At 36.9% G+C, this 9,877-nt stretch overlaps 1 protein-coding gene across 1 annotated transcript in view; it reads right to left on the bottom strand.

Annotated features, from left to right (window-relative positions):
• LOC144965539 (peptidyl-prolyl cis-trans isomerase FKBP8-like) overlaps window positions 1-9,877 on the bottom strand; it is a 184,352-nt gene that overhangs the window by 88,103 nt on the left and 86,372 nt on the right. The window lies entirely within an intron of this gene.

Raw genomic sequence — 9,877 nt, 5'->3', positions numbered from 1 at the left:
TCCTAGTGCGGTACCCCTTTTGAATAGAAGTTTTCTTCAGTGGGACAGGACAAATTCGTCCTGGGACAGTCCTGTCCTAGTACGGAAGGAGCCTAAGATACGCGAATGCCTGATTTTCAAAGATCTGTGAGACAATGTTTACATATGCTTCTGGAGGAATGTAAAGGGCGATGACACGGGGAATTCCCTTGGTTAGCAATGGGGTCGAAAGCCACGACACAGGTTTTCCTCGAGGCCCGGCCTGAACGAGGCCTTATTTGGCCTGTTCAGGCCAAAATTCAAACCTTCATGGCCGCCTCAAGCCGGCCTCATCAATATTTTATGCCAAGCCAGAAAAATTTTCGGGTACGTAATCAGCGTCCAATTTGAATGCGGAAAAATACCAAGATATGTATCTATATGTTTGTTTGCCATATATAAAAAAAACATAAAGCAAAAAAATAACGAGACTCTCTCTCTCTCTCTCTCTCTCTCTCTCTCTCTCTCTCTCTCTCTCTCTCTCTCTCTCTCTCTCTCTCTCTCTCTCTCTCTCTCTCTCTCTCTCTCTCTTTCTTTCTCTCCTTCTCTTCACCCCCCACCCCCGACTCATACAGTGGTTAACTTTTATTACAAACTTATAATGGACAAGTGAATTATTGAATGATACACTTCAGCACGGTTTCCTCGAACTCCTTTGGGACAGGCAAAAAAGTTCGAGGAAACCGTATCTAGTCAAAAAGGCTTGATATTGTAAGGGAAATAACTTTACACATGACAAATGACTTTCGGAATTTGATAAATGAGTCAACCGGTACGATTAATCGTAATTTAGTACGATTTTTGGACTCAAATACGTGGATACGATTCCAAAGGATTTAGTACGATTTTTGTTGTTGCAATATTTTGATTTTTTTTTTCTCAAGCATGAATGATGTTGAAAATGACAATGTCATACATCAATAGGATTCCACAGTCTGACGTCACGTCCGCCTAGCAACGAATCGGCTGGCTCTAAACAAAAAAAAATCCGTGCTTGGCCCGGGAAAGGAATAATTGGAAAATCGCTCAAAAAACAATTTTTTATCTTAAATATGGTCCAGTGTTTTGTACCAGATTGTCTGCACCAGTCAGAGAGTCACTCCTGCAAGTTTTACAGATTTCCAAATGGAGAGGCAGACAAAAAATTGAAGAAAAAGTGGATCACTTTAGTCAGGTAAGCACGCACGCCTCGTCGAACATTTGATAGAGTTCGTAGTCCAGATCTAGGTCTAGTTCTAGCTTACGTAGACCTATATTTTATGATTAAAGTTAAAGTGTACAATTGCACGAAATTATAAATAAAAATACATTCCAAACTAGGTTTTTATTGAAGTTGAAGCAAAAATGATATCTCAATCTACACGTTTTGATGTTAAAGTTAAGGCTGATAGATAAACTGAATGAGATTTCAGTTCTACTGATAAGTGATAATTTTTTAAAAGGAGAAAAATATAAGAAAGAGAAGGAAATATTTGCTAAAATCTTACTTTAAACTCGATACCTTTATGGCAAAATGAAAATAAATAAATAAAATAACGGAACCTCCCCCCCCCCCCCTCACGCAGATATTTCTCTCTCTCTCTCACACACACATACTTTCCTCTTTTTTTGGAAAGTTTCTCTGATTCTCTGCCATTCCTCCCCTCCCCGAAAGCCGAGGTGGCAACTCTGTGTGAACAAAGCAAGATGGCGGCGGGGACCTCTCTCCTTTACCTGTGCCCGATTGTTGACACTCCAAAGTTTCCATCACCGCACTGTCCAGTACAGTACTGACTGAAATAAAGAGAAAACGCCAGTCTTGCCACACTCAACCCCAAGATCAACTATAACTTTGTAAATTTAACAATTCATATTTTTATATACCTTGTCAAAATCATCAAAAGAAGTAATGAGGAAGTGCGACATTTTGCTGAATGTGCGATTTCATAAAAAACAGGCGAGAGACCCACCAGTAACCTAGTCTCTTGCACACCTTTGATTTATCATGCATTGAGCTGGTGTCAAACAAGATAGTCTAAAACAAAGTACTTATCAAATTAAATAATATACCCAATATGCCCAACAGAATTATTGGGGTTTTTTTTTTTTAATCTTTTCTTTTCAGGAGAAAGGACAAAAGTTCCAATATCATCATCAAGAGTGTGTTCTTGTCACTTCAGAGATGGTGACAAAGCCAACCTCCCTGAATTGTTTGACAGAAATAAAAATAAATTGTTTCCATCAGACCCAGAAAGAAAGAAAAGAAAAGTGACACAAGGAATTCCCACCCCATCTCAATTGGCACCAACATCAAGAAGTCCACCACCACCACCACCACCACCACCACCACCACCATCATCATCATCATCAACATCATCATCATCATCATCATCATCATCATCATCATCATCATCATCATCATCATCATCATCATCATCATCAGCTCAACTCTCTTCATCATCATCACAAAGTCCCACCTTTAAAAAAACCAGATTCATCATCATCATTATTTTCCTCCTCATCATCATCCTCATTATCTTCTCCCTCATCATCATCTCAACTCTCGTCACCATCATCACAGGATTCCATCTTTTTAAAAAAACAGATTGTAGAACAAGTGAGGATATTTTAAATAGAACAACAAATTTAATTCAAGAACAAGAAATTACAGACAAAAATAAGGAAATAGCTAGCTTTAAAAAACCCAACTTAGTTAGATTCAACGCACTTAACCTTCATATTTCACAATTGTTTAGCGTTAGTGAAAGTACTATAACAAATATTATACAAACTTCTATTCATGTTTTACATAAGCCATAAGCTTTTCTTTGAAAATGTTATGAAGGTTACATGTCCTTCTAGACATAAAAATAAACTATCAAAGACTATCAGCTCCATCATCATTTTTAAAATTTCCAAATTGCAGAATGATCATTGATTGTACAGATGACCAAATTGCTATTCCTAAAGAAATGGATAAACAACGGTTAACTTCTTCTTATAGGTCCATGAATTCTGTTAAAGCTCTTGTTGGTGTGAGTCCAAATGGTGTGATAAATTTTATTTCTAAACTTTATCTAGGGTCTGTCTCGGATAAGGTCATTGTACAAAATTGTGGATTACTAAAACGTTTAATTTAATTTTAGCAGATAAAGGTTTCCTGATTCAAGATATTTTACCTCAAGGAGTAACTGTATATATCCCTCCCTTTTTACATATACATTTACTGAAAATGAGATTTTATTAACAAAAGAAATTGCTTCATGTAGAATTCATGTTAGGGCTAATGAAAGACTGAAAAATGTTAACATCCTCTCATATATTCCAACCATGTTAAGAAAAACATCTGATATTATTTTTCAATTAGTTGCAGCACTTGTCAATCTCCAGTCTCCTCTTATTAAGGAGACTGCATTTTGTTAGCTTTGCCACTTATTTTGTACAACTCACATATTTTGTTCATCATCATCAAATAACCATTCAAAATAATGGTTTTGTAGGTCACCCATACATGATTTTACATGATAAACATGACAAATTATGGCATTGTTGTATCAATGTATATTCAATGTCATTAACATTGTTAAATAAAACCACACAAATTAGTTTTGGACTGAATCAACCCAAGGCATCATCAAGATAGATCTGTGGAAGTAAAAGAATAAAAGATTCAAATTTAGAGCTGCGACCATGCTCAATAGGCAAAAAACAAACAAACTAATAAAACGTCTGTTGTGGTCTTGTGGTATGACACTCGCTTTCAGATCAGAAGGTCCTGGGTTTGGGCCTCGCTCGGCGCATAGTTGAGTCCTTGGAGAAGGCTCTTTACTCACAATCTCTCACCGTACTCAGGTGTCAAATGAGTACCTGGCCGTTAACAGCGTTGTCTCTGTCCGAAAAAATTGTAATATCGCCTAACAGGCATCATGTCCCGTCTTACATGTTAAATGTTGCTGTTGGCCACGGACCCCTTGTAAAGCACTTTGAGCACATTTAGTGGATATTACTCTATATAAAAGCTCAATTTAAAAAAAATTAAGTGGTTCTTTCATTCATCTTGCTTTGTTCATAAGGGGGAAACCCGAAACGTCCATTTTATCTGTTTTTGTATATTAAATTGAAGTTCACATTCAATTTCACAATGTTATTGATTTCTTCGAGTTTCAAGCAGCAACATTTACATTACACCTTAACCCAATAGGAAGTTTAGTTTACCGTGACTTAACACTGGTCTAAATAAATCCTTTATTCATCCCAAAGAGGAAATTTATCTCTAGGGTCTATTCCCAGGGAAGACTGGAATAACCGCGGTGTAGCGCCGCAAAGTGAGCTAGGGCGAGGTGACTTTCTCAAGGCCACACAGCGCAGCGGCCGGGGAACGAACTCGGTACCTTTCGGGTACGAAGCAAAAACCGTACCGCTGATCCACGCTGCCCCACATGAAGTATGATAAAATGTCTAGCGTGATTGGTGATTGTGATGCTCATATGAGTATTATAATAAAGGTTACAATATGATACTAAATAGTATGTAGTAGACTATAGTCAATAGCAACGAAAATTAGCGAAGCAAGACTAAGACCTCAAAGTCCGTGGTCCATAAGATAAAAACACAATAATTCAATGACTCCCTCTCTCTCTCCCTAACTAAAATCGAACGTAAACAGTAAAATCTTTCCATTGGATATACTAAATCTGCCTAAACTGATTATTGTCCAACAGTAGTTTTACGGGGAGATTTTGAGAGTGAGAATGAGAAGACGAAATGACTTACCTGCTACCTTCACAGAATACTCTTTATTCTTCATGCTGGCTTGAACTTTGCCGAACATCAAGCCATCTCAGTAAGTGAAAGTCAAAACATGACCTGACTGATGATGATTTTCACCTCGCGAGACACTTTTATGCTCATTGGAGAAGTATTTCATAAGGGCGGTGATGGAAGTAAAGTTAGTGTACGCCATTTTTCTCGACTGTTTAGAGCCAGCCGGTTCGTTACTATGCGTTGCTGCGCAGGATGACGTCACGACTTTTGAAGACTATTGTTGATTTTTTATTTTTTTTGTTGTCCGTGTTTCTGAATGATGCATCACAGTTAGTATACTATTGTTTTCATTTCAGTTAGTTATATGTTGCCGGTTTTCACCAATATTTTTCTCATAACTTTTTGAGGATTTGTATAGAATTATGCATTTAAGCTTATTTTATACTTTAAATGGCCTCAGACCACATTTAAGCTTTTACCACTTGTTAAATAGAAAATTTAGAATGAAAATTAAATTTAACTAACAACTTTGGCGATGAAGTTTTCAATTAAAAACTGTATTGCTGATAAGCTTAAACATAAATGGATTATTCCCCTTTGTAATTACTAAAATTACTCTATTTTGTTTTTAAAAATTTAATTATCTTGTTTTAAGATTTATTATTTTGTATGAGTGATTTTTTTTTCATTACCAACTGGGCAGCTTTAGGAACAAAATGGTTCAAAATGAATACTCTAGAAGTATTTAACTTGTCTGTGATATGTGTGAATTTGACCAACAGTAATAGTATTAGTATGTAGTAGTAATAGTGGTAGGAGTAGAAGTAGTAGTGGTAGTAGTAATAGTACTAGTCTAGTAGTGGTTGTAGGAATTGTTTGTAGTTGTAGTGGAGGGAGTAGTAAATGCTATAAAAAAAAAAGAGAGAGGAGGAGGAAAAGAAGAGAGAGAGAGAGAGAGAGAGAGAGAGAGAGAGAGAGAGAGAGAGAGAGAGAGAGAAGAGGAGAGAGAGAGAGAGAGAGAGAGAGGAGAGAGAGAGAGGAGAGAGATGGAACATTTGATAACATAATGGAAATTATCTTGTCACTGCTGCAAATTGTCATCTCTATTAGTTTGAAGACCACTCTCACAAATATTTTATCTCTAAACCTTCAACTGATGTACTGGGCTGGCAGATGTATATCACCATCACAACTTCATTTGGGACATCAGCATCATCATCTCAAACCATCACCACCATGGCATCACCACTGTTACAATTACAACACCATCACAGCATTGTCACTGCCACAACCACCACCACCACATCACTTCATCCATCACCACCATCGCCACAACCAGCATCTCCTCTTCTACAGGCACTTGCATCAATACTACCAACATGTTTGGGGTCTTTTGGTCATTTCTTTTAGTGTTTCGAAAACAATGTCCTTAGATATTGCAATTTCTGAGCCTTATACTTATTTAAAATGGTCATTAAGTTTTAGTTTCTCGATAAACCGACAATTTTGTAATTACTAGAGATTGCGGCAAATGAATGTTTGAATGATGAAGATCGGAGTTTATTTTTGATTTGGGTTTGATGTTAGCTTTTATATAAATTTTTATATTTTGCGCACTTTTATTTTCCACACATGCTGACAAAATACACTTTTTTTTGCTGAAAAATACAATTTTTAGGATCATAGAATACACTTTTCATTCTGGGAAGGTTGGCAGGTCTAAATGACTCTTGTCCCCCAAAGTAGGGTAAGTTGGGGGGGGGGGGGGGGGGGGGAATTCCACACCTGGGGTAATTCAACACCCACGTTCATTATATTATATCTAGCTCTTCGCAGAAAGAATGGAAAGAAAACCAAAATATAAACGCATTGGTAACTGTCCAAAGATTTAACTGCCTTTCATTTCTGTTTCCTGTTTGAACGCTAGAAGCAGCCACTTTTCATCATCATCATGTAGTTCCATATCTGAAGCAGACGTCGGAGGTCATCTTCCGCCAAGCTGATCTATCTCTTGCCAATTCTATTAAAGCAGCGCCACCTTTCTCAGCTTCATCTGTCCAAGTTCTTATCCCTTTCAAATAAGTTATTCTTTGTCTTCCTCTTATTCTTTTTCCATTCATCTTTCCAGTCAAGGCGAGTACTTCCAAACCAGGGTGGCGGATAATGTGTCCTAAAAATTCCATTTGGCGTTTGATGATTTTTGTTATCAGTGATCTTTTTCTGTTTGCCATTTCTAAAATTTCTTCATTTCTTTTCCTTTCCACCCATGACACCCTCATCATTCTTCTGTAAAACCACATTTCCGCTGCCTCCAGTCTTTTAACCATGGTCTTGTTTATGGTCCAGCTCTCACAACCATATAGCAGCACAGACAGTACATAGCAATCCAGGACTTTGATTTTTGTTTTCATGCTAATATTCCTGTTTTTCATAATTGTATGCAGCTGGTTGAATGCATTCTTCGCCATACCTATTCTTTTCTTTATTTCACAATCTGATTTTCCATTGGATGTTACATTGAAGCCTAAATATTTGAAACATTCAACTTGTATTGTTTGTCCTCTGCTTGTTATTACACAGGCTGGTGGGTTATTATTTTTAGATACCGTCATACATTCATACAGCCACTTTTACCGGTACTGTTTAATTCTGACAATTTTACAAGTTTTCAGGTTTCGTGGTGTTTCGTCGGGTTTCGGCGGGTTTTGTAGAAAAGTAATTATTGCTTTTATACGAAACCCAGCGATAACTAGTCTTAAGTTCACTCCCCAATGATGTACAGTTCCCTAAGTCTCAGGTTCACTCCCCACAGTTGTCTACTTCCCAAAACTTTGCCGGATATTGTCGGGTTTCGTAAAAAATCACTAATTTTTTTTAATTTTTAAAAATTGTTTTATATCACTGTAAAGCGCTTAGAGCCTATGACAACCGGGTAAAGCGCTATATAAATGCCTTTTGTTATTATTATTATATCTGCCATTAAACCATTTGTAGAGAATGCCTATGCTGAAGAAGACTATAGGAGAAAACTGTCTGCATAATAATTTTATAACGCGAACTATGCAGCTTTGAATTAGCGCTACAAGAGTGAGTCAATGTAATGGAATTCGAACTATAACCTACCAGCATATGAAGCCTGGAGAAGATTAAGCTTCAATGTTATAGGAAGTGATTGTGGAGTAATCAACTTAAGTGGTCACAAGATTCGATCCAATTTGATTGAAACAAAAAAAATCCCCCTCCTTATTGGACAAAAATTTGATGTTTGTTTTGTTTTTAAGGGTTTTACGGCACTTGCAACACATTTAGGTTATATCAGCGCCAGTTAAAAGGAAGAAAATGGGATAGTTAAAAGTTCTAGAATTACAATTAAATCACCCAAGAAAAAGTAAGACATAGGGGAACTGGGAACAAATAGGATCAGATGTAGATTCCAAGAGCATACCACCAATGTACTTAGTTTGAGATCGCCTATAAGTCTCATCCGGACACAAGCACAAAATCCAACAAAGAGTAATAAACTCAAATGCTTACATAATACGTTCAAAATAACAAATATAATAATACATAACAGAGAGATGATTTACAAGAAAAAAAAACAATAACTATGCATTTGACTTTCCCTCCCAGCTAGGACTCCGGCCAGGGCCGGGACAAAACCAAGTAATCTTATTCCAAGACAAAGACAGAAAGCAAGTTGGAAAACAGGTATAAGGGAATAGAAGACACAATATGTACCCCCCTGCCCACTATGGGAGACAAAAATTTGAAAAAACGCCCATATGATTTAAAGAATGTTTACAATTACAATTTTTAAAAATCATGGTGACTTTTTTATTTCACATGAATTAATATAATATATATAGAGATAAAGTGGCATAAAAAGTGCTTTCGTGTCCGTCATATTTGGCTGTCTCCAAATGTATGTATGAGTTGCAATGGACATTAGTACGGCACCTATAAGGTACTATGCTACATCAGCATAAAAGTGTCACGGTCACAGGGAATTCACATATTGGGACCAAGCACGTCTGTTCCCGGCTAGAGTCACAATTTCGTCAATGGGCATAGAATCAAGCCCATATAGTAGAGTGCCTGGTCTAGTTGTCGAGCTCTTCAAGTAGGCAATAAAAGTTCGACACAGGAGGCAGTCTGCGTCCAGTCCATGCGTAAGATATGCCCCGCAAAGCGGAGCCTGCATCTCACTCATCACTGTAGTTACCAGGTCGAATTCGGGGTGTTAAAAATTTATAAATTTGGCCTTTATTACTTTCTAATATCTGTAAGTAATGTGGAAAACTAGGTTTGATGAACCTAAGTCTGTTTTGTGTTTATGTTCTTAACTCATTTAGGTCATACCAGCGCCAGTAAAAAGGAAGAAAATTGGATAGTGGAAAGATTCTAGATGTACAATTAAAAGGACTTGAAGAAAAAGTAAGACAAAGGGAATGATTCAAATAGGGAACAGACATAGATTCCAAGAGCACACTATCAATGTACTTAGTTTGAGATCACCTAAATGTCACACCCAGACACCAGCACAAGATCCCACTAAGAGGAATACACTCAAATGTTTACATTATACATTCAAAATAACAAATATAGTAATATAGCAATACATAACAAAGAGATGATTAACAAAGAAAAAAAATATCATCTCCCAAAACAATTACTATACATTTGACTGTTTCACCCCCAGCCAAGCACAATGGCCAGGGCCAGGGCAAAACCAAGTAATCTCATTCAAAGACAAAGGCAGAGAGCATATTGGAAAACAGATATAAGGGGATAGAAGACATAGTAAGTGCCACCCTGCCCGCTATGGGAGGCCAGGAACCCCACCCAGAGACCATGAACCTAAGCCTATAAGAAGAAAAGAATGTCATTTGAACATTAAGTTCATTTTTCATAAAAATGGATTAATTCCTTAAGCTTAAACAAAAATCATTGATTAAGAAGAGATGTGTGACAAAAAGCGAAGTCATTTGTCAGGTTAAAAAAACACAGCGATCAGTTATGTAAAACAAAACGCAGTTCTCTATAATTCAGATACTTATTTTAATTTATATCAAAATTTTTCTATTTTTCTGAGAGCCCTTTTGTTTAATCAGAAACT

Source organism: Berghia stephanieae, chromosome 2, assembly GCF_034508935.2.
Source record: "Berghia stephanieae isolate SIO BIC M18660-M18661 chromosome 2, UCSD_Bste_1.3, whole genome shotgun sequence".
In the NCBI taxonomy this organism is placed as follows: Eukaryota; Metazoa; Mollusca; class Gastropoda; order Nudibranchia; family Aeolidiidae; genus Berghia; species Berghia stephanieae.
This window is presented reverse-complemented; position numbering and strand designations above follow the sequence as displayed.